General features: G+C 44.6%; 1 protein-coding gene across 2 annotated transcripts in view; it reads left to right on the top strand.

Annotated features, from left to right (window-relative positions):
- CELF2 (CUGBP Elav-like family member 2) overlaps nt 1-24,513 on the top strand; it is an 829,878-nt gene that overhangs the window by 304,366 nt on the left and 500,999 nt on the right. Inside the window, exon 1 of one of the 2 annotated variants that reach the window (XM_046013181.1) lies at nt 3,836-4,215. The exons of the other annotated variant lie outside the window; for it this stretch is intronic. The gene's annotated coding sequence lies outside the window, so the exon portion shown is untranslated. Of the gene's footprint in view, nt 1-3,835; nt 4,216-24,513 lie in introns of those variants that run through there. 2 annotated transcript variants of the gene reach the window in all.

Below are 24,513 nucleotides of genomic sequence, written 5' to 3'. Positions count from 1 at the left end.
GACATTTCCTGAGACATCATACCTGCTTTCCAAACTTCTGTTCAGTAGTTAGTCTAACATCCCGCTGATGGAGAAGGCCTGTTTTCTTTTATTCTTTGGCTAGTTCATGTCTCCAGGTGCTTCCTGCTCCTCTGACTTGTAAGATGAGCTTTCCACAGACCTTCAGCTTTGGCTCCGATGGCACTAACCATGCCCCTGTGAGAGGCTGTCTGACTGGGTAAATTGCATGCTCGCTGACTCTCTCTCAGCATCTTTCAGGGACTTCTGCAAGGACCTGGGTATGGTATGAAATGCAGAGTCCTGGGCTCCTGCCGTTGTCTCCCTACTGAGATTCTGCCTTCCAATGTGTTTTCCAGGTGACTTTAAGCCCAATACCGGTGGAGAGCACAGGGGTGCCCTTTGGATGGAAAAGGTACAGATAGTGGGGTTGCTTTTGTTTAGATTTGGGTTTGGGTTTCTGTACTTGGGAAGAGGCAGGGATAGTACAAGACTTTTATTTATCCGAATAGGAGAATGTTGAGTCTTGTGCTGGTGATAGTAGGACAATTCATGAATATTGCTTTATATGGAATGGATTCTTTCTTAACACATTGGGAGAATTGCCAAGAGCCAACTATTGAAGAGACATTATAAGCAATGACAAAATAATCTGAGTTTTTAAAGGGGTAAATTTATCTAAATATGAGAAAAAGAACACAAATCAAATTAAATCTTGTAATTTGTACAGTGACATGGAAGAAGAATTATATTTTTTGGCCCAAGTTTGCAGAAGGCTAAGCTTAACCTTTGTGTTTTATGTAGAGGAATTTTACTCTTGCTTTTCCTGACTTACAGATGAAGAGTTGGCCCAGTTTTGAACAGGGCGATATTTTTATTTGTTTTTAGTGAGCATGTTCACAGGTGAAAGTGAGCAAATCACTCTGATGGGCTTTCTCTTGGTAGGAAGGAGCCATCTGATGCAAAGCTGTTCCGAATCAGGAACATAGTGCTTGGAGGAAGCGGAAAAGGAATCCATGAGATAGAGAACGTGGAATTACTCTAGGGGGTATGTAAGGAAACATTTGGTCCTCAACGTTAAGAAAGCAAAGAGCAAAATATTCTGTGTGTTTTGGACTCAAGTATGACCTTTAAAAGATCATTCATCTCCCTCATCCCCAAATACATCCAGGAAGTGGGTGTCAAAGTGTGTCCTGAAAGCTAGGGTCTCTCTAGGGGGTCCTAGGGATATAAGCCTGAGATGAAGCAACCGCTCTTACCCATCCCTAACCTGATCCAGTCCAGATCCTCCCCTGTGAACAGAGGCTCTCGGCCTGAATAGCCCTTTGCTGGGGGGAGGGTGTGCCTGCAGTGGTCGTTCCTGGGGTCCCACAGGCACACCTGGGTCCCGCTCCTCCCCCAAAGGGCGACTAACCCCGAGAGCTCTGGCTACTTGCTTACTTTTTGCGTGCCCAAATGTCCTCATCGCATTAACAAAATGGGGGTGCTTCTGGTAATTGAGTTCATTAACAAGTTAGTCATGAGGACTGAACAAGTGAATACCCCGAAAGAAATGAGAACCGTTCCTTCTACCTAGTAATAAACGTTCACTCTTACCTCTTTCTGTACTTTAATTTGGTGCAGACTTTATTCAGGGGAAAGTTTATCTTGCCTTTAAAAAGTTTTTGGAAGGACTAATGCCTTAAAATGTTCTTTCATAGTTTATGAGCATGTTTTTGTCCTCTTGTCCTTTGACCAGAAGCCAAGTCGCCCCCTCCCGCGTTCACCCATTAACCTTGAACCCCAAGAGTTAAGGATTCCTTCCCTTTCTTTCCCCAAATCCGAATTCAGGGGTGTGGGCGAGGGGTTCATGCTATAAGGATGATGCATGCCATTGCAGTCCCAGAAACTATTTCCTTATAATCTTTTGTTTTTCTCTTGCCAACTTTCTAAAGGGAGAAACATTTTACTAATTATCTAAGCATTGGAAACCCTTTGGTGGTCCACTCTGCACAAATGCTATTATCATCACCCACATTCGGTGACGTCCTTGGGGATTAGAAGTGTTATGTACATGTTTACACATTATTGCGATGTGGCCCAGGATCCCCAGGGAGACAATAACACAGCCCAGGAAGAAGCATGAAGCCCCAAGGAGGCAGTGGTTTGGGTAAAAGGCATAAACTTCTTTTTAATTTCAGTAGAAAGAGGATCATACTTCTGAAGAGAGTCATTTCCAGCCATTAAGGAAAGTATATTGTAGAAGAACAAGCATATGTTGGCTGAGTGCTTGCTGCACATTTTAAGGATGGAGTCCTTCGAGAAAAGGGGGATGGGAAACATTTAAAATGCTGCGAGGGGCATTCGGAGTTGACCGGAAGAACTCCCTGATAATAAAAGCAGCCTGCTTCCAATAGCTGTCACCACATCCTTCCCTGTGGGGACTCCGGAAAGAAGAGAAATCTTCTTTCTTGGTAGGTTCTGCCTAAAAGCAAGAGACAGGAACCCTTCCTCCTGGCTGATGATTTTAAGGAGTAAAGTCATCACAAATTTGAATCATATCATGTTCCCTTGAAATCTGCTTTTCTTGGTGGGGCTGGGGGGCTCTATGGGTTAGGCATCTGACTCTTGGTTTCAGCTCAGGTTATGATCTCAGGGTCCTGGGATGGAGCCCCCCTCCAGGCTCTGGCTGCAAGCTCAGGGTGGAGTTTCTGTCTCCTTCTGCCCTCCCCCTGCTAAAATAAGTAAATCTTCATTCTTCCTTGCTGGGCAAGTCCCTCCTTGGTGCAAGTGTCTTCTTAACACCCTCTAACATGGGCTAAACTCTCTTTTCAACCAAGAGGGGAAAAATTAGCCCTAGATCATCAGTGCCTTTAGCTGGTTTATGTTTCTGGGTCCATTGTTTTATTAGCCCGGTGAAGTTGATTTTCCATTTATGGTAATGACCCTGAAAATTCCTTTTAAAATAAGTGTAAGCAAAAGAGAAATGTGATGGACAGAGAGAGGATATCAAGTAAAGCTCACGTGACCCGCGGCTATGAGGGGAATCTTGGTGACCTGAGATGCTTTCTGCCTGGAGCCCACTGTCCTGCGTGTTTTCAAGATCTTTTATCTCCAGAGTCCTGTCAGGACAGGAGAAGAACTTCAGCTGCAGATTCTCAGCTAGAACGGGGTGAAAGCAGAAAGTCATGCTTAACAGGCAGGTCTTTATGAAAATAAGGAATCTGGACACTCACAAAGGAACCACATCAGCCGAGAGGCGAACGGGAGATGCTAGAGAAAATAATCTTGTTCTTGATACATACGTACATATATATACATTTTTCTCACATCTGCTATGCACAGTTTCAAGTGATCATTGAAAAGATACTCAGCTTTAAAGAAAGGACAAAAGATGCACAAATTGAGGGAGAAAAGCACACACCCTTTTCCGTTCATGTTCAGAGAGACTTTCCATCCCCTCCTTCATGCTATTTACAAACACAAGAAAGGAGAAGGAAAAAAAGAAACCGGTGTAGCTGATGCCAGCAAACACACAGTAAATTCTAGCTTGTTAACAGCTCGATTCCAAATTATTTTTTGAAAAACAAATCCTAGCAGTCACGTAGTTCCAGCCTCTAAGGGAAGCTCTGGGAGGGATGCTTGTGTCCCAGAACCCAAGCCGCGCACACTCACACACATACTCACACTCTCACACACACACACTCACGAGGAAGAAGGAAACTAACCAGTCTTCTGACAGGAATGTGAAAGCAAAAATCTGCGAGGCAGGAGGAGTGCCCCAGAGGAGGAGGCTGCCTGCAGCTCGCCGTAATCTGTAAATGATTGCTGGTGAAGTCTGGAGGCTTCGGGCTTGATCTGTGTTTGTTCCAAAAGAAAGCCAAGGAGGACGGTGTTAATAAAGAGAGATTTAACCGAGAGCTGTGCTTGGAATAAAGTGGGCTACAAAAAGGTCAAATTTGATCAGTCGGAGCAGATTACAGGGGCTTGAGAAGGTGGTGCGGAGAACTGAGCCGGGCCTGGGAGGGACCCAGCGCGGGGTGGCCTTGGGGGTGGAGAGCGGCCGGGACGCGCCAGCGCTCGCCGGCCGGGGCGGTGCGCACAGCCGGCACCCCTCGCCGCCCGCCCGGCTGCCCCTCGCCCCGCTCCCCGACCCGGGCCTGCGCTCGCCTCCCGCCCCTAGACCATGGTGTCCCTAATCTCCGACTCGGAGCCACTCAGAGCCTGGAAAGTTTGAAGGTAGGCCTGCTTTTCTTTCTCTCCCCGGCCGTCCCCGCTCTCCGCCCGGTGCGTCCCCGCCCGCGGGGAGCCGGTGCGCTCCGAGCCGTCCGCGCGGGGCCGGCGGCGGGACGGGCGGGCGTGTGCCCCGTGCGCCCAGCCCCGGGCGCCCCGGAGGCGCGGGGAGGCCTCGTCCGCAGGGCGGGGTGCGGGCGTCGGGGCGGGGCCCGGGCTCGCGAAGTTGGGGGGCTGGCCCGGACTCCCCCACGGACCCCGCGCCCACGCTCGCGCCTGCGTCCCCGGGGCGCTCGGCCGGGAGCCGGGCTGTGCCCCCCGTTGCGGGGACTTCCTCCAGAAAACGCTGTTCCTGCTCCTCCTGCGGGAGTCTGGGCAGAAGTGGGTTCCTTCCTCCTCTCACCAGCCCTCCTTCTCTAGCCCGGGGCTAACTTGGCAGAGCCAGCCCTAGGAAAGGCTCAACAGACCCTAAAACTGAATGAGTACAATTGATGAGCTGAGGTCTTCTAGGACTGACCCTAAAAAAAGGTGAACTCCGACCTCTGCATCTCTCAGAGGCCCAGGAGAATGAGAATACAAGGACAGCACAGGGGCGGAGTTCATGCATCACCCCAGCTTGGGTCTGAGTTGACCCCTTGGTAGGGTTCATGATGAATCCCAGGTTTCACTAAACACCGAATTCTGTTTCCCACAAAACAAAACAAAAAACCATTTGGGTCGATTTTTGAATAGGAAACTGTTAAATTGAGGGATTTTTATCAAAAGTCGTTCTACATGATGTCATGCTGTCCCAAATACCTACTCCCCACCCCCAAACATAGCTCCATTGGAACTAAACCAAGACCCATAGAAGAAAGAGAAGTGTGTACCTTCCTGGGACCTCTTTTTCCTGACATTTATTTTGTATTAATTAGCTATTACTTATTTGCCTCTTAAGAGTGCTCCCTTAATGTTTGTCTCATTTTATTATTTTTAAAAGCAACAATATACCAAAAGAGCAAATAAAAGAAAAAATGGCCCATCTTCATTTTATTTTCCTTATTTAAGATTTGTACACCTTGTTTTCAAGAACTTCACGCTATATAGGTACGTCATATAGTCCGTGCCATTTTAAAATCTGCTTTCTCCAGTTAACTATCAAACGTATTTCCATGTTTCTGCCTACTCTTCATAACCATAATTTCAGTAACTAAATAAGGCACCATGATGTTGATATACCTCATTTTACTAAATTACTTTTTCCGTTGAAAATTTAGATTGTTTCCAGTTTTTGATTTGTAGGAACAACAACACAATGAACATCTTTGTGCTGATAGCTCAGTATATATATGTAAATGTGTGTGTGTGTGTGTGTGTGTGTGTGTGTGAGCTAAGTAGTCTTTTCAACTTATTTATTTATTTGGAAACAACTCTTTTTTTTTTAAATTAATTTATTTATTTTTATTTGCTTATTTACAGCATAACAGTGTTCATTGTTTTGGCATCACACCCAGTGCTCCATGCAGTACGTGCCCTCCCTATTACCCACCACCTGGTTCCTCAACCTCCCACCCCACCCCACCCCCTCCCGCCGCCCCTTCATAACCCTCTGGTTGTTTTTCAGAGTCCATAGTCTCTCATGGTTCATCTCCCCTTCCAGTTTCCCTCAACTCCCTCTCCTCTCCATCTCCCCATGTCCTCCATGTTATTTGTTATGCTCCACAAATAAGTGAGACCATATGATACTTGACTCTCTCTGCTTGACTTATTTCGCTCAGCATAATTTCTTCCAGTCCCGTCCATGTTGCTACAAAAGTTGGGTATTCGTCCTTTCTGATGGAGGCATAATACTCCATTGTGTATATGGACCACATCTTCCTTATCCATTCATCCGTTGAAGGGCATCTTGGTTCTTTCCACAGTTTGGCGACCGTAGCCATTGCTGCAATAAACATTGGGGTACAAATGGCCCTTCTTTTCACTACATCTGTATCTTTGGGGTAAATACCCAGCAGTGCAATTGCAGGGTCATAGGGAAGCTCTATTTTTAATTTCTTCAGGAATCTCCACACTGTTCTCCAAAGTGGCTGCACTAACTTGCATTCCCACCAACAGTGTAAGAGGGTTCCCCTTTCTCCACATCCTCTCCAGCACACGTTGTTTCCTGTCTTGCTAATTTTGGCCATTCTAACTGGTGTTAGGTGGTATCTCAGTGTTGTTTTAATTTGAATCTCGCTGATGGCTAGTGATGATGAACATTTTTTCATGTGTCTGATAGCCATTTGTATGTCTTCGCTGGAGAAGTGTCTGTTCATATCTTCTGCCCATTTTTTGATATGATTATCTGTTTTGTGTGTGTTGAGTTTGAGAAGTTCTTTGTAGATCCTGGATATCAACCTTTTGTCTGTACTGTCATTTACAAATATCTTCTCCCATTCCGTGGGTTGCCTCTTTGTTTTGTTGACTGTGGAAACAACTCTTTTGAGAAGGGAGGCTTTAACTATTAGTGATATGTTGGTAGTATTTAACTTTTTTGAAGAGTAAGGAAAGGGCAGGATGTTTTTTATCTTCTTACTAAAGGACAACATATTGAGATGTAGTATTTATTGTTCATGTACCTGTTGAGGTATTTAGAGTCCCCAAAGGACTTCTGACTGCGTAGGCTACAACTCTCTGGTGAACTAGCAGCCCATTGGTAGTGATGCACTGTTCTGGGTGCTAAGGTTCTTATCATGCAGATGGTGGCTGCAAAAAGCCCATTGTTCGGAGGCAGGTGAGACCAGGTAAAATGCTACAGGAAAGGTACAAGGGATCACTGGGGTTCCAGAGGAGGCAGACTGTCCATTCGGAACATCAGTAAAGGGTTCCCGAAGTAGGTGACATTTTAGAAAGGTTACTGAAGGATCCGCGCATATAGCTTTTTGCTTTCATTAAATGTTCCCAGGATTTCTAGATGAAAGGGCACGAACGTTTTTACAGGTTTGTCTGTGATACTTTCTTCTGTTTGTAGGTTTTAAATTAATTTTAATGGAGAGATGGCAAAGTACCTCTATAAATGTTCTTTTGATGTCGCTATTAAAATAAATTTTATTGTCCTTTTTCTTTAACTGGATTAGTAACCTACTTTTAAAGGTGAAATATGTCTTAAGAGTGCTTTTAAAAACATTGTTTTGGATGAATAACTTACTAACATTATTGCACAAGTACGTAAGGTGAATTCTATCTCAGGAATGTGTGTGACCACAGTTACAAATTGTGGCAATGCAGCCCTCCAAAGGCCTTTTTAATAATATTCTGGGTCTTAACACTTTAAAAACTCAGTGATAATGTTTTCTTTCCCCTCAATGTGTGCCTAACCTAGTGAACTTGATTTTATGCCTAGAATGAGTAGAGCTTCACAAACTTAGACTGGCAAGGCCTGAGAAAGGGCATCATTTTTACACGGACCTCTTTGGGTACCCCATGTTCATTCTGTCCACACCTCCTCTTGGCAAGCATTATTCCATCAGCTTTTAACTGTGTTAATCCTTTCCTGGGGTAAGGAATTATAAAGGGACTATGTGGATTGTTTATGGATTGCATTTTAAATTCCATAGTTGTGTACAATGAGGCATCCTTTTGGCTAATTTCTGATTCATTGAACCTTTTGCTGGCCAACAGTAAGTGGCTGCCTGGCATATGTGGGAGGAGCAGAGATATAACATGACCTTATAAATGGGATAATCCAGCAGGAGAATGAAGAGGTGTATGCTAACGCCGTACAGGGTTGTGCATGATAGGAGTTATGCCAGTGAAAAGCTTCAGAAATCCAGATGTGAGCGTGCCCGTTACAGTACAGAAAGGGAGCACCATTGCTGTCCTTGTCTGACTAACAGAGGAGCAGAATACTTGGGATATGCTAGGGGACAGGCTTTCAGACTCACATAATCTGGAGTATTTTCAGGTGTTTGCTCCAGGCCATGTACCTAGAGTTCTGCCATACCTCTTGCTCCCGGAAAGTGATCGCAATGCATGATTTTTAAATCTGCTTACATCACATTTCAGTGTTTCAACATAAGACCTGGTGGTGGGCCCCCAAGGTCGGTCATAAACCTTTCTCAAGAACTGCATATTCGATGTCCTTCCATCTTTTCGTCAAATGGAAAAATCAAGGTTGGGAAGGGTGCTGTTGGCTGTTCTAAATAGTGTCTACTTCAAAAGGCATCACTTCCACCAAAACACATGCCAATCATTTTCGACAGGAAGATTCCCTTTTTGACCATCAAGAATGCATAAACACAAAAGCATCACTCAGAGAATCAAAATCCTCTAAATCAAGAAAAAATATTCCCAGCACACAGAGGAAGAAAAAGGAAGTGACAATGAAAGGAACATGCCTGGCCATATGATTGATACGAGATTTAATATTCACTGATACTTCTTGAGGGAAAAACGTTGACAGTTGAGGGGAATTAACTGGGAAGAGCTTCCAATACCCAGGCTCTCCATGTGCCCCGGCCAACCCCTGCGTACTTCTGTGGAAAAGTCTAGAATATACCAGATCTGGTTTAACTCTCCCATTTAGAGATGAGGGAGTTGAGACCAGAATATGAAGTGATAAATGAGGTCAAAGAACTCATCAGTGGAACAAGTTGTCTCCACTCCCCTATCTTCCAAGGGACACCTTCACTTCCATTTCCCCATCCCCCATCCCCCGATTTAAGACACTCAGCCCAGACCAGCGCTCAAAGCTCCCAAACATCTCCTCAGCATAGCCAGCTGTATATCCCAAAGATGACTCAAGGTTGCAAACTGTGCCTACAATCTCCCCCAAGACCTGACTCTTTTCCGGTGCTCACGGGCTTATGAATCACGCGGCTATCCAGCCAGGTACTCAAATCAGAAAGCTACGCATCCTCACAATCCCTCATTTCCCCTCTTAATTACACCCTCACGATCACCAGCTCTTGTTGATTTCAACTCCCAGACACTGACTCTCCGCTTTCCTCCATTTTCCTTGCTGTGGTTTTGTTTTGCTCAGAACCCCGCACTACCTCCCAACATGTTTCTCTGCTTCCATTCATGCTCTTGGAGTCTGTTTTCCACACGCGAGGAATGAGAGCACTTCGAAAGCCATAAATCAGATCATGTAACTTTGCTATTTAAAAGCTTCCCCTTTACTCGTCAAATAAGAGCCAGTGTCCTCATCCTGACCTACAAGACCGCGTCTGACCTAGCCCTCCACTACCTCTCCAGCCTACCTCCTCCCTCTTTCCCACAGCTCATCTTCCTCCAGCCTCTCTGGTCTGCTTTCTCTGCCTCAGACAAGCCAAACTTAATTTGGCCTTAGGATATTTGCATCAGCAACTCTTTTTCCTGGCCTGGAAATCTTCTCCTTAGCTGTTTGCAGGACAGAGGCAGCTTGTCATGAAAGTCTTGGCTCAAGTGACTCCTCCTCCAGGAAGCCTTCTCCGACCGCCCTAATTTAAAGTTGCCCAAAGTCACTTGCTAGCATTTCTCCCTGATAGACTGAACTATATAAAATTGCCATATTTAGCCATTTGGGGCCAATAAAAATCTTAATTTCGTATAGTTCAACTAATATTCTCTTGGTAACACTTACCAATACCTGCTATTTCCATATGTACTTACTCATTCCCTCTCTTCCCCCATTAGAATATATGGTTGGGGCGCCTGAGTGGCTCAGTGGGTTAAAGCCTCTGCCTTCGGCTCAGGTCATGATCCCAGGGTCCTGGGATCGAGCCCCACATCGGGCTCTCTGCTCCACAGGGAGCCTGCTTCCTCCTCTCTCTCTGCCTGCCTTGTTGCCTAGTTGTGATTTCTCTCTGTCAAATAAATAAAATATTAAAAAAAAAAGAATATATGGTTTGTGTGATAACTGGAGTACACCAGTGCCTAAGATATTTCCTGACACATAACAGATAACCCATGCATTAATGAAGAAAGAATGAAGTGGTCAGTGTTTGTCTCCCCCTCATCGATTTTACACTCCGTGAGGCCAGAGGCCTTCTGTGTTTTGTTCACACCCAAATGCCAGTATTTATCACAGTGGTGGGGCTGTGTGATGTGGAATGAACGTATGACTCCTGACTCCCAGTTGAATAATTTCATCTTCAGGTTCTCATTCCTACTCTAATCCACAAAGTGAGTGGATTTGATAACATGGAACGTTTCTAAATTCTCTAGGAATCAAATAGGTACCTATTATTCAAGCAGAATTTATTCTTTCTACACAAGAGAATGATCTAGATCAGAGATTGGCAAAGAGAGTAAATACTTCAGGTTTGGGGGGCCACACAACCTCTGCTATAAATACTCAGTTCTGTCAAGGTAGCAGTGAAAGTAGCCCTAGGCAATATGCAAATGACTTAGCTGGGCTGTGATGAATAAAACTTTATTTACAAAAACAGGCAGTGGCCTGGATTTGGCCCATTGGCCATAGTCCACCTCTCATTTATTATCTAGGCTAATGCTTTGACTCACAAGAAAATAGAAGTGGCCTTGACGGATGTTTTCAAATCTCCTATGATAAAGTGCATAGTATAAACTTGTCTCATTATTGGGGGAAAAAATTTAAAGGAGGCTTAGTGATATTTCAAAGGTCAGAGATGTCTTAGGTCACGAGGATGTGACCTCTCAAAGATGGGATTATAGTCTAGAGGAAGTTTATGGGTTATCATATCCCTTAAATGTTTGGATGAGTCATAACAGTACAACAAGATACGCTTTTGCCTTTTCCCCTACGGAGTGTGTGAGAAACTCCCATTAATGAGAACAGCACATGTTGATGGAAAAAATAGCCCAGATCCTGACATGTTTTAAGTAACTGCTTGGCCTCGTTTCTTTCTTTCTCATTGCTTTTGCTCTAGTTCATTTAGGAGACATTCCCCTTTCACATGCCTGATAAATCTCCCCAGATGAATTCCACATTCACAGAGGAAAACATGCTCTGTGATTTTGAATGAAGGCCATGTGTAGATACTCGTCAGCTCCCATGACGTGACCTCGCGGAGATGCCTGGAGTGGGGTGAGGTTATGGGGAAGCTCTGTTGGTGTCCACTGAGGGAAGGCTGGCCTTCTGTAGATCAGGGATTAGTCGCCTTTGAGGGTGACGTAAGAATTACTCGTGCTTTCTCTGTGCCAGGCGTTATGCTAAGTGCTTTATATTTAAAAGCTCATTGGATCTTTGCAACAGCCCTATGACGTAGGTGGTGGCCACGAAGTCGACTTGGGTTTGGCTAACAACTCTGAAGAGCCAGAGCACTTATGAGATGATGTCATATACTGTCCGGACATAGCACCTTTCTTTGGTACATTGGTAACTTGATGAAGCATGTTGCCTTAACTTCACTATGTCTCAGATGGGAAAAAATGTGCACCACATCATTCTTCCTTTTCCCGCAGGGAAGTCTGAAGAATTGTGACCCAGTTACTGCTGGGTACTTAAAAAAAAAAAAAAATTCAGAGCAGGGGATTGTAGGCTACGAAAATAGAACATACGGTAATAATTCTCAAGGTAGAATGAATTATGTGTTTATGAAAAGTGAATACAAGGCCTGGGCCTTTTAAATAATTTATTATATTGGAGAATAATCTATTTTTCACAAAGTATGACTAATGTAGCCCATGACATAACTAATAATGACAAAGGTTATTATAAAATCACATCAAAATGTAAAGTAGAGAAATCCTGTTATCTGTTGGTTGGATGCGACTGACATCACATTTTTGTCTCATTCCGGCATTGAAAAAAACAAAAAAACAAAAATCCCCTCATGAATTGTCTCCACTCCACTGACACAAATAGTCAGTAGAGAAATGCTCAGGTGAAGTTTGTTCTCCAGCCCCCCATCCTGGATGGGTCTGTTTCACTTGTGGGCTGAATTAGCGAAGTATCAAGTAGAAAACCAACAAATCCAGATCATTTGAATCTCCTGTTAGGAGAAACACAGTGAGGGTGCCTGGGTGGCCCAGTCAGTTGGGCATTCAACTCTTGGTTTCAGCTCAGGTTGTGATCTCAGGGTGGTGAGATCGAGCCCCGCATGAGTCTCCACGCTCAGCGTGGAATCTGCTTGAGAGTCTCTCTCCCCCTCCTTTTGCTCCTCCCTACCTCTCTCTAAATAAATAAATCTTTAAAAAAAAAAAAAAGGAACAAAGGAAAAAACTCCTCCTGTGATCAGGTAACATCTCTCAAAGGTCAGAGACCGCAGTGAAACTGTTTTCCCTAAATAGAGAAGGATCACATGCCACTTTATTTTTTTTAAGATTTTATTTATTTATTTGACAGAGAGAGATCACAAGTAGATAGAGAGGCAGGCAGAGAGAGAGAAGGGGAAGCAGGCTCCCTGCTGAGCAGAGAGCCCGATGCGGGACTCCATCCCAGGACACTGAGATCATGACCTGAGCCGAAGGCAGTGGCTTAACCTACCGAGCCACCCAGGCGCCCCTCACATGCCACTTTTATTCCATCATTTGGGAAGAGAAAGCAGAATGTGCTACTTAGCTGCCTACACTCCCACACATGTGTTCAGGCTCAAAGGGTCAGAATCCTGGAATCACAGCTGTAAAGGATGCTTAAGGAGAGGGCTCAGGGTACAGGTTTCTCGTCCGTTCTCATGCAAAGCCCCTGCTTAACCTCCCCTCCCCTCTTTGATGCAGTGAGAGAGAGGGTACCTTGAGAGATCCGCTGATCACTCTCCTTTCTTCAAGCCAGTTAAAAAAAAAATTTCCACCCCCCCACCCCCCCCAACACCGTATTATTCACAGACCTGGGCTGTCTGTCGTGTTTACTACTGTGTCTCCAGCCGGCCTAGTCCTGACCCTGGTTGCATACTTTCCAATTTCAGCCGAGAATTCTCACTAAACCTCTCTCTGCACCTTCCCACCACCACCCCAACCCCGCCCCCCTTCTCAACAGGAAGATTTTTCTTCCCCTTAGTAATCATAGCACTGAATCGAAACCTTAGATCCTCAAATGCAAGTACACATTTTCTCTCCCGCGACATTTATGTACATCTCAGTTCCGTTAGCAGAACTGAAAACTCCCAGAAGACGGGGAAGGTCCCTATCCCGTTCATCTGCCCATCCACTGGCATCCTTTGTATCGGCAGAGAGAGTGCTTGCTGGAGCCGGTATTTGCACAGACGTGCGTACATTCCTCCTTTGTCAAATGGGAAAGTGAACCAGATTATATCTAAGGACCCCCAGCTATAAAATTATATGATCAATGTGCGGTAGAACAAAGAGGCCCCCTCCCGCAGGAGCCACCTCCGAGCTGTCCCAGGCATCCTTCTCCTGCACTGTCTAGTTTTTCTCGCGGCAAAGCAATTCTCTTTCTATTGATCCTCATTTTCTTTCAAGGCTGTTTTATTCCCCATCCCTCTGTAGAGTTGATGGCCTCAACCACAAACCTGTTTTCAGATGTTCTGTCTCCGAACCAGGGCTCTAATGTAAATCACCTGTTCCAGGGATGAGCTTTGCTGACACGTACTGACATTAGCCATCAGAGGACTGTCCTGCGGGACTGGATATGGCAATCTTTCCAGTTTGCAGGTGCACCAGGTGACGATGGCTTTGGAACTCCAGTTTCGTTTTTCATTGCCCTAGTTTTTCATTCTTATAGAGACACACATGTCTAAGCCAGAAAAAAATTGTCACAGCCTGTGGAAACGGCAGCTTTATATATTTTATCATGTTTCCTGGTGGATAAGTGAAAGATTTTTGTAAACTGGAAAAAACACGGCCCTCGTTTAAGTTTGGTATTTACACGTGGCGCATTTAGTGCTCCTTCTGAGACTCCGCACGTGACCTTTCTTTCCTGCTGCCATTAGCATCGTTATTGACCCTCACAACCGTTCTCGAGTGCCACTGAGCTCCCGTGCTCTTGCCTTCTTCCCCAGGAAACACAGGTGTTTAGAAGGTTTGTTCTAACCGGAGCTCCTGAGGGTAACTTGGCCTGATAACCCCGTTCGGGCCACTTGCCTCTCGAGAGCTCCCTCGACGTTTGGTTCTGACACTGCAGGGATGCAGTTTTAAATGACTGTTGGAAAGTGGGTATAATTAATACAGAACATGGTCCCGTGTTTGTGTGCCTTGTGGAGTGATCGCCACCGTAAGCCTAGTTCACGTCCATCTGTCAGCAGGTTCCCATTTATGGGATCGTTTTTCCCTGCGATGACAACTTTGAAGGTCTACTCTCTTAGTGGCTTCCAAGTATGCAGTACAGAAGTACTAACTGTAGTGTCCATGCCCTACATTCCATCCTTGGGACTTCTGTATCTTATAGCGGGAAGTTTGTCCCTTTCGAGCCCCTTCACCCATTTCTCCCATTCCTATGCCCCCTCGGCACCCCGTCCCCTCACCTCTGGCAACCACCAGTCTGTTCTCTGTATTTATGAGTTGGGTTTGGTGCTTTTTCTTGTTTGTTTGTTTGTTTGTTTGTTTTAAATCTACATATAAGTGAGATCATATGTCTTTCTTGTCTGACTTAGTTCACTTAGCATAATGCCCTCAGGGGTCATCCATGTTGTCAAGGATGGCAGGATTTCATTCGTTTTTATGGCTGAGGCATATTCCATTCTGTTTCCGTTGTGTGTCTATATGGTGTGTGTGTGTGTGCATGCGTGTGTACATCCCACATCTGCTTTATCCATTCATCTGTCGATAAGGCACTTGGGTTGTTTCTACATTTTAGCCATTGTAAATAATGCCGCAGTGAACACGGGGTTGCAAATATCTTTCCGAATCAGTGTTGTTATTTTCTTTGGAGAAGTACCCAGAAATGGAATTGTTGGGTTGTATTTTTTATGTTTCTATTTTTACATTCAGTTTATTTTTAATGTTTTTTTTTTAAAGATTTTTTATGTTTTTGACAGAGAGAGACTCAATGAGAGAGGGAACATAAGCGGGGGGGGGGGGGGGAGAGGGAGAAGCAGGCTTCCCGTGCAGCAGGGAGCCCGATGCGGGGCTTGATCCCAAGACCCTGGGATCACGACCTGAGCCAAAGGCAGATGCTTAACAACTGAGCCACCCAGGTGCCCCTTTTATTAACTTTTAAAAGAAACTTCATAATGTTTTCTGCTATGGCTGTCTCGATTTGCATTCCCACCAACTGTGCACAAGGGTATCCTTTTCTCCACGTCCTCACCAACACTTGGCATTTCTTGTCCTCTTGATAATGGCCGTTCTGGCAGCCGTGAGGTGATATCGTTATAGTTTTGATTTACATTTCCCTGATGGTTAGTGGTGTGAAATACCTCTTCATGTACTTGTGGGCCAGTGTGTGTCTTCTTTAGAAAAAATATCTATTCAGATACTCTGCCCATTTTTAAATTGGGTGGTTTGGGTGTTTTACTATTGAGTTGTATAAGTTCTTTGTATATTTTGGATATGAACCCTTTATCAAATATATCCTTTGCAGATATTTTCTCCCATTTGGTTGGTTGCCTTTCATTTTGTTGATGGTTTCCTTTGCTGTGCAGAATGGAATGTGTGTGTTTGTTTGTATTTTCTTATCTTTTCCTTTGGGTTGTAGAGTGACTTCCATGAAAGCAGAAATCACGTCCTCTCAGAAGGCCCACTGTGCTGGGCATTTATGAAATGTGCACATTCGAGTGACATCACCAATGTAGTTCTCTTACATGTAGATAGAGACTAAGTTTGGGTGCTACTCAGTGGCATTATGGTCAGGGAACCCAAAAATATTTGGGTTCTGATACTAACCATGGCTACCTTTGATGTACAAGTTTCCGGAGGGGCTGAGGAGACAGGGACCAAGATGTGTCCCATCATTCTCTCAGCTGAGGAGTCTGAAAACCATTTGTTTGGGATTCTTTTTGTAGGGGGGACGCTGGAGCGTTCTATGATACTTAGCCTCCCATTCTGCCAGTTCCGCCAGACCCAGATCCTCATGGCCTGAGAAAAACTAGGACAAATTGAAGGAAAATAATAGTTAGTAATTAAATGTAGCATTGTTTCAAAACACCAATATGTATCAATCCATTGAGTTGGGCCAGATGATGTAGAATATCCATTTTCACCCCCAAATCTAATCTAGATTGTCCCGAATCACTTCTGCTCAGCTTCACGTTGAAACCTCAGTCTGTGTGTCAGGAGTGTTTCAGCCACAGGTAACCAAATACTGAATATTTCAGCTCCATTTTACAGTGGTCTAAACCAAGGGTTGGCAAACTTTTTCCGTAAAGGGCCAGTTAGTAACTATTTTTGGCTTTGCTGATGAGCCATATGGTCTCTGTCACAAGGACTCAACTCTGCCATGATAGCACAATATACAAATGAATGGGCATGGCAGTATTCCAATAAAACTCTACAAAAACACGCAGTGGGCTGGATTGGCACACGGGCCATAGTTTGCTGACTCCTAGGTTAGCCAAAAGACTATATATGCTCCAATGAGTTTCAGACCTTTCAGAGCCAAGGCAGCCTGGACAGCAGTAGGGAAACTGAACTAGAGAAAGCAGCAAGAGAGAATATATGTTTCTCCAGATGCTCTGTGCTGAGCAGGCCTAAGCTGTACTGGGCCTTGGCCCCTGGAAAGAAGAGAGAGTATGTAAGGAGTGAGGGAGGGATGGCTGGACTGTCTCCGACCCAGGAACACCTTTCCCTTGGGCCGACTGAGGCAAGAACCAGAGCCACTCTTTGCTTTTAAAGGGAAGACTGAGCCCTTCTACTCACCTGTCCTTGAGAGTGACCTGGGATCTCATCTGGCCGTAACAAGAACTCATCCCTTTGGGGAAGAGGAACAGGTCATGAAGTGAGACCAAGGAAGGGAAAAAAGGAAAAGAGAATCTTTTCAAAATCTACCCTACAAGGGTTACAGGAATCTGTGGACAGAAGGCAGACGGGATAATTGATTGCCCGATGCCCGAGACACAGTGACTTCTAAAGAAATACAACTTGATTCTCGGTGTCTTTGGTCTATACCCACTACTCCTGTCTTCATCACCACAAAACTGACCTATTCTTCAGGATGTGGCCACGCATTTTGTATTACACAAACATAAAGCTCATTTGTGGAATGAATGCTAGACCAAAAATATGCATGATCACAGCAAGAAGAGATAGAGCATCTCCTGGAAGCCCACATTTGCTGCTTATAATGGTAACCTTTGCCCCCACCCTGAAGGGCCATTCATCACAGTCGTTGCAGAATAAGAGTATCTTTGCAGAAATTTAGGATTAAGACCTGGCCCTGGGGCCAAATGAAGTAATAGGGCTTTTCCAGCTTCCTCTGGTGCTGTAGGGCTCTTCAGAGAAAGACATCCATCAGCTATAGCTTACTGTGAATTTAAATCATCAGAAGAGGACCTCAGGGTATCTACATTTTAAGACTCACTTGCAATTACGCTGCATGGAGTGTGTGTAGGCGGGTGGGAGAGTGGGGACAGAAGAATTCAGGAATGAAAAGAAGTCTGGTGAGGCTTTGGGTATCCCCGAAATCAAGCCCCATAGGTTCTGTCTAGAAAGACCTGAGTCAGGAACACTCCTTGGTTATGAGAGCTCTCCACTCTTGACTCTTACTTAATAAATTACCACTTCACAATAAATTGCCGTTAAATTACCAGATCAAAAGTGTCAGTTTCCCTTGTCAAAGAACTAGAATTACAGGAGAATGGGGCTTAGAGAAGACCATTGGAGAGGAAAGTGGTTTGAGGCAGAATTCCTTAAAGACTTTAATTTCATTTATAATTTCTTCCCCACGGGCACCCGCCCCACCCCAGATTCTAATCAGGTCCCCTCCTGACTGGCTGCCTTTGTCCTCCTCATTCCCTGCTGTCCCCTCAGAACAGGAGGCAGATTTCATCTCGGGGCACCTGGCATTGCTGATGACGGAAAGTGGCAGGAAGGAACAGCATAATTTGCTCAATGCATATTTCTGAAGGAAAGGAAGGAAAGGGTCATTGTTTTCATCGTTGAAAGAAGGGTGAGTGTGTTTGAGGCAAACAGCTCCTGAGAACTTGGATTTTGTTTCATTAAAAACCAGTAACTGAGTTGGAGAGTAAAACCCGTTTCCCTGGCTCCCAGACTAGTATTTGCCTTCCTGTCTTCTCTCATTACAGAAGGCAGGCAGCGAAGGTGGTTTTCCATTTATTGAACACATCTTGGGCAGAGCTCTCATAAGGGAACTAGTGTGTTGTGCTTCCGAATCCTGGTTTTAAGCTCTGTCTGCAATCAGGCAGAGCTCTCTAGAGGATAAAGCTATATTAAGCTTTAATTCTCTAGTTAATTTTTTTTTTTTTTTTTTTTTTTTTTTTGTTTCCCTAAGATTGGTTTCCTTGCCTTTTACTTATTCTCTGCAGGTCACCATTCAGCAAATCAGCACAATCACCCACACTCTCAACGAGCCCATTAGTTAGACAGGGATCAGAGAGAAATATTTTGCATATAAACCATGGCATAGAAAAAGAGAGAGTGAGAAGATTTGCAGTCCTTGACTCTGTTTCATAGCTCTGGTTTTTCGCCCCAGTAATTGGCTTAAATCCCTTTTGATCATCATTTCGTGTTTTTTGGCAGACAGTGTTTTTTTTTTTCTTTATAAAAACAGGGAATGTTTTTTAACTTGTGGTAACACCATCCTCCCCCATCGATCTTTTACTTTCATTGACCCCTGCGACTGCATTTGCTCTGAACTCTCATCTCCAAACTGTGACATAAAAGTGTAAATCACATCTTGAGGCAGTAAGTTTTTGCATTTGACATTGATACACACAGAGACTTTTGTTAATGTGAGCTCAGACGAGAGAAAATTAAACCTGTTCTAGAAGGTCGTGAAAAATGCCCTAATGTTTCACAGACCCATTGATTTAACATTTTGATTTCTCTTTATATCTGATTTTTAAAAAAATAATTGGAGGCAAATTTAGTTAATTTCATGTTATAAGGTGATTCTGAGAGCTGCCTCTCTGCTTCTGACTTCAGATAAACCTCTGTTTAAAAAAGTATTTGCTGAAAACCTGATCTACCTGATTATAGCAATCAGGATGTTTCGGGTATACTGAATGTATTTTGCAAATGCATGGTTTAATTATGACATTCTCTGTGTCCCCTTTCCTATAATTATTTTTCTCTGCATTATACACATACTGAATAGCCAAAGACTGTCTGTAAGGAGGAAAATGAATACGGGGAAAATTAAATGTCCAGTAAGGAATGACGAGCCTCTGTGCAGATATGGAAAACCCGTCATATCTTAAAAATACAGTCCATTCTTCAGAGGGGCCTTGGGTAAACAAACTTAGTATTACCCAAGCTGATCATATGGCACTAATTTGCTGCCTTGCTTTTCCATTAAACTCTCCACAGGTGACTCCATATAACAACCGAGTTTAGTATATTTCAGATTCAGGTAATGGATTAAAGTTAAGCAGATATTCTTTTTAAAAAGACAGCGTGTAACCAGAGGCTGTAACTAGAGTTTTCAACATGAAAACCTCTAGTACAGGGAAGATAAAATATGTTAATAGGCACTATTCTGACTCTTCCTTAAGAATGAAAATCGGGAGCAAGAAAAGAAAATTGGAAGTCTGTAGGTCAGAATTGTGCGGTGTCAGCAATTTAGACAGGGGACTTGGAAACCGGTTCCAGAAGATCCAGATGGTACACAGCAAACACGACAGGCAGTAGAGGGGGTGGGGGAGAGGTTGCATGGAGGAAATCGATGTTTCATCTGAGTCAGCTTTAGCAGACAGGGGATGAGCGTCTCTCTTTATATTAAACTCTCAGTCCTGAATTCTGGGCAATAACTCTATTACATGGTCCAGTAATGTCAGCCAACCTGTTGCCGTCCTCACAATTTCTTCTTGCGTACTTCTTACTCACTCAGCAAGCGACAGATACGTTAATATCTCTTGTACATAAAACCCCACACTTCTGCTGTTACTGGGATTGGCGTTGAGGTAAATAACATTGTAGTGGCAGTTTCCCTTCAGAAACTACATTTTGAGGCTCTCAAGCAAAATCTCACGAGGTAGGTAGGTAGTTTGGTGCTGGTAAGTGTTCAGTGACCCTCACATCTCCAGCCAGACCGGGATGGTCATGTCACTGGCAGGGGCGTGTCGACGATACGTACAGGTGCCAAGAGCCGAGGACTGAAGCAGATCTGGCTTCCCAGGCACTTACGTAGTCCGTCCAGAAGAAATGGTTTCTCTCTAGAGAGGAGGTCCAACTTCCATCAAAGACATGATTGTAGAGGCAGATAAGAAAAAAACCAGGCAGCCTATTTTCTGGGGTCTGAAGGAGGTCCCAGCCTCCATAGCTCCAGCAAGCAGCCTGGCTTCTTCCATGTGGAAAATTGAACTTCTGAACCACGGTCAGCTTGGCTTACTCTGTGTGTGTGTGTGTGTGTGTTTCCGGTGGTAGGGGTGTGCTTGGCTGATGCTATTAATAGCACATCACCAAGTAGACTAGCAGGGACCCATCCAGGGTTGCAACAAGGAAGGAGTCCAGATTCGGGCTAACTGTGAACAGGGCAGGGAAGGGATGGGAACATATAAGTGGTTGTGTGACCTCTGAGCTTCTGTATTCTCATCTAGAAAATGGGGATAATTCCTGCCCCATCTACCTGTCCAGGTTATTATGATAATGAGAAGCATTTTCACAATGACTCTCGTGTTGATTTTGTTTTAGTTATTCTCTAAGTTTTATTTGGAATTTGAAAACAACATTGAAGGGGAATGTGAGATGCTTGGGTTTCGCAGGAGGGAACCCGAGTTAACTGAGGGCAGGGGCAGGGCTCTGCGTTGACCCCACTTGTAGCAAAAGCACTGAAATCAGCCTGGCTCTGGAGCTGGAAACCATGAATTTTAGCCTAAGTTTCACATGAAACTGTCCCGGCTGAGGTTACTGGTCCGACTCCAGTGGCCTACTTGTAAACCTCATTGCACTTGAGCTCTGAGAGGCGTTAATACCGTTGACTCACCCTTTCTCTTTAAGAAGTTTCCTCTCTTGGCTTCCAAGAGACCACAGTCCACTGGCTCTGTTCCGTGATCAGTGTTTTTTCCTCTCCTTTGCTGCCTTCTCTGCATTCCTAGGTCTTTATCTGTGACCTTTTTCTCCCCTCTCATCGCCAAGATACCAAACAGCCCTCCACAAGGGCTGGGTGGAATTTACACAAGTGTTTTGTCTTGCTTCTCTGATTTTTTTTTTTTTTTAATATTTTATTTATTTGACAGAGAGAAATCACAACTAGGCAGAGAGGCAGGCAGAGAGAGAGGAGGAAGCAGGCTCCCTGCGGAGCAGAGAGCCCGATGCGGGGCTCGATCCCAGGACCCTGGGATCATGACCTGAGCCGAAGGCAGAGGCTTTAACCCACTGAGCCACCCAGGTGCCCCAGATTCTCTGTTTTGATCTTCGTTTGTGTGTGCCTTACAATAGAGCACACATCCTGTGGCTCATGCCCACGACCCCTTGTCTCCTGCTCTCCCATGTCACACACATGCCTTTTCTGGGGGTCCCAGGGGCCATGCGACCTTGCAACTCTTCTCTGTATCTGCACTCTTAGCACAGCAAAGTTTCAAGGACTCACGCATAATGACTCTAGCTTCTCTCGAAACTTCTCTCTGAACATTTCGTATATTCCATCCCCTGCCTGGGTATCCCGGGGAGGTCTGTAACCTGTCCCAGACTGAATTCACAGTCCAGGTCCATTCTCAACTCGAGCAATGACTTCATCCACCTCCCTCTTCCTCTTTAGAAGCCATGGACTTTCCGGGTTGGTCTGTTTTCCCGCAAATGTTACTGAGTAGCTAAGGTGTACCAGCTTTGCACTAGAGGAGGAGAATTCAGCGGTGGGCGTAAACAGACCCGGTCCCTGCCTCATGGATTTTACTGTCTGGTCAGAGAGAAACACATGAATGAGATAACATAAAAATGCATACAAAATGGCGCCCATGCTGAAGGGTAAATAGGCGTGTCGCGCCATGAAAATTACATATGAGCTACCCATTACGGGTGTCAGGAAAGGTGCTCCTATGGGACAGTTAGGCTGACAGCAGGATGTGTATAGGGCTTAAGTAGCAAAAAGAGCAGGAAAAGGTGTTAAGGCACAGTCCGCGCCTCATTGAAGATTGTGTTCATTCATCCTCAGAGCAATGGAAACCGTCCTATTTTTCAGCAGTGACTCATGAGTGTCTGGCATGACGGGGGTGTCATCTGCCAAGATTGAAGCCTCCAAGAAAGCCAGAGGTGGGTTGATTTCAGGCTTCCTGAGTCCACAGTGTCTCCCATCCTGCTAAGAAGACATCTCAAGCAGTGCGTTGACCCTGTGCTTCTGCAATTCCAACGAGCTAGCTGGAGAAGTCTGTGACTCATTTGCGTCGGGGAGATAATTGAATGCCCATGTGGCTGTCAAATGCCTACATGCGATATTGGCACAGGAAGAGAGCGAGACCTCGGATGGAGGCTTGAAAAGTGCCAGTGATCCGTGGCTCCGCTCCTGTCCCTCCCACATGTATTTCACCGTCATTTAATACTTACATGTTCTCCCAGGAAGCACCTATTGAGCTCAGGTCCTTCTCCTCTTCCTTACTGCCCCTGCCACAGTGGAGATCTTCATTGTTTCTTCCCAGTGCTCTTACGTTCTCACGGGACTTCCTGCCACTTTCCTTCATGACCCCAGAGCTTCCCACTATGCTGCTGTCATTGTCGTCTTAAAGGACACGTGTGCTCGTTGGTCTCCTACTTGTAAGCTTGTGGCATTTCTTGTTCTCTTGCAAGTGTCCTGTTCATATGTCCACCTAGCAAGAGTCACCCTGTACTGTAGCTACTGATCCAAGAGTCCGTTTCCTCCCTGGCTAAAAGGCAGTAAGCTCTCTGACCAGGGGGCGCTAGACCTCACCCAACTTTGCATCTCCAAAGCCTGAAACAGCATTGACCTCTAGGAGTGGTTCCTTGCTGGGAACCCTGCTGTCTGCTGACCTTTACTTCTGTAGGTACAAATGCAGATAAAGCCCCTTTGCCTCTTACAGGGACCTCAGGAGCGCTTTGGCAGCAAGGGAACGGAATCTCCCCACCTAAAGGAGAGGAATTATATAAATCATGCTTAAAAGAAATAGCAACACATACACAATCTTGTGTTTTTAAGTCAGTAGTCAAAGCTGCTTTACCAGTTTAGGCAGGACATTATTTTTCCTCAAAATGAAATGCCCTCAAAACCCCATTGGATTAAGTTCCATAGAATAATTATGTATGATCGGTGAGAAAAAGTTCAAACTTCAATTGGAGAATCTCAGGGGAAAAGGTGTCTTTTTCAAGCAGTTAACTCTGCATACTACTTGTATGTAGACCTGACTTATTAGATTACTGTTTTTCTCCAATTTTGGAGTTTTGCCTACTGTCTTTTCATAGGAAAGAGGGAGAAGGAGGGAAAAAGAGAGAAAGAGGGAGAGAGGATGGGGGGAGGAGAAGGAGAGAGAGAACATGTATTTGAGTAAATTTTGAAAGCTAGTCATTTGAAATAATGAAAATTAGACTATTTGTTACAAATTTTTATTTTTTATCTTGATGCAGCTGGCTGGCCCTAATATGGGGCCTAAAATTGATACATTCCAAAGAATCCACTTATAAAGACAATTTCTGTACATTTCTAGGATTTTTACTTGTAATGGGTATGATGGGTACAGATAAATCCAAAATGGAATTTTTAGAAGTTATTTACTTATTTTGGCTGAGTCTACATGTATAGGGGCTCTTAAAAATAGGATATTTTGTAGGCATGTAGCAAAAAGGTCCTTAAAAATTCTATTCTGTCGTTTCCTTGGGGCAGGGGAGGGAAACACAATCAGAAGGCACATTTTAAAGCATATTTTGGCTACATAGAAACAGGAAAAATATATATGGGTATGGCCTGTATTCTCTTGAGTTCTAGTTAAAAATAAATGTGTAATGAGCCTGTAGTTGAAATTACATACTATTAAGTCAAAATCCAATATTAGAGCCCTGTCTCAAAGCATTATATTTGCCCAAATTCTGCATGTACAGACTATTCTAGCACAGCCTTACAGGGCAAAGGGGAAAGTAAGGAGATCAGAGTACTTGCAGGGATGGAAATTGGTTCTAGGACTATTACCCCATCTGGTTCTGGGAATGGGGAGTCTTGATTCTTCTCATGCTATGACCTGTCAGATTTAGATCTCCCACTTCTCTGCCCATAATGCTTTCAAACTATAGGCAGGAGAACTCAGGTAAGTGAGTCTGCAAACTGAGCTGTGTGTGTATTTGTGTGTATATGCATGTGTGTATATATGCTTTTTGGTTTGAAAATCCAAGTGTGTGTGTGTGTGTGTGTGTGTGCGCGCGCACGCATGTGTG

This window comes from Meles meles, chromosome 7 (assembly GCF_922984935.1).
Source record: "Meles meles chromosome 7, mMelMel3.1 paternal haplotype, whole genome shotgun sequence".
NCBI classification, from domain to species: Eukaryota; Metazoa; Chordata; class Mammalia; order Carnivora; family Mustelidae; genus Meles; species Meles meles.
The sequence above is the reverse complement of the archived record's forward strand: the minus strand, read 5'-3'. Positions and strand labels throughout refer to the sequence as shown.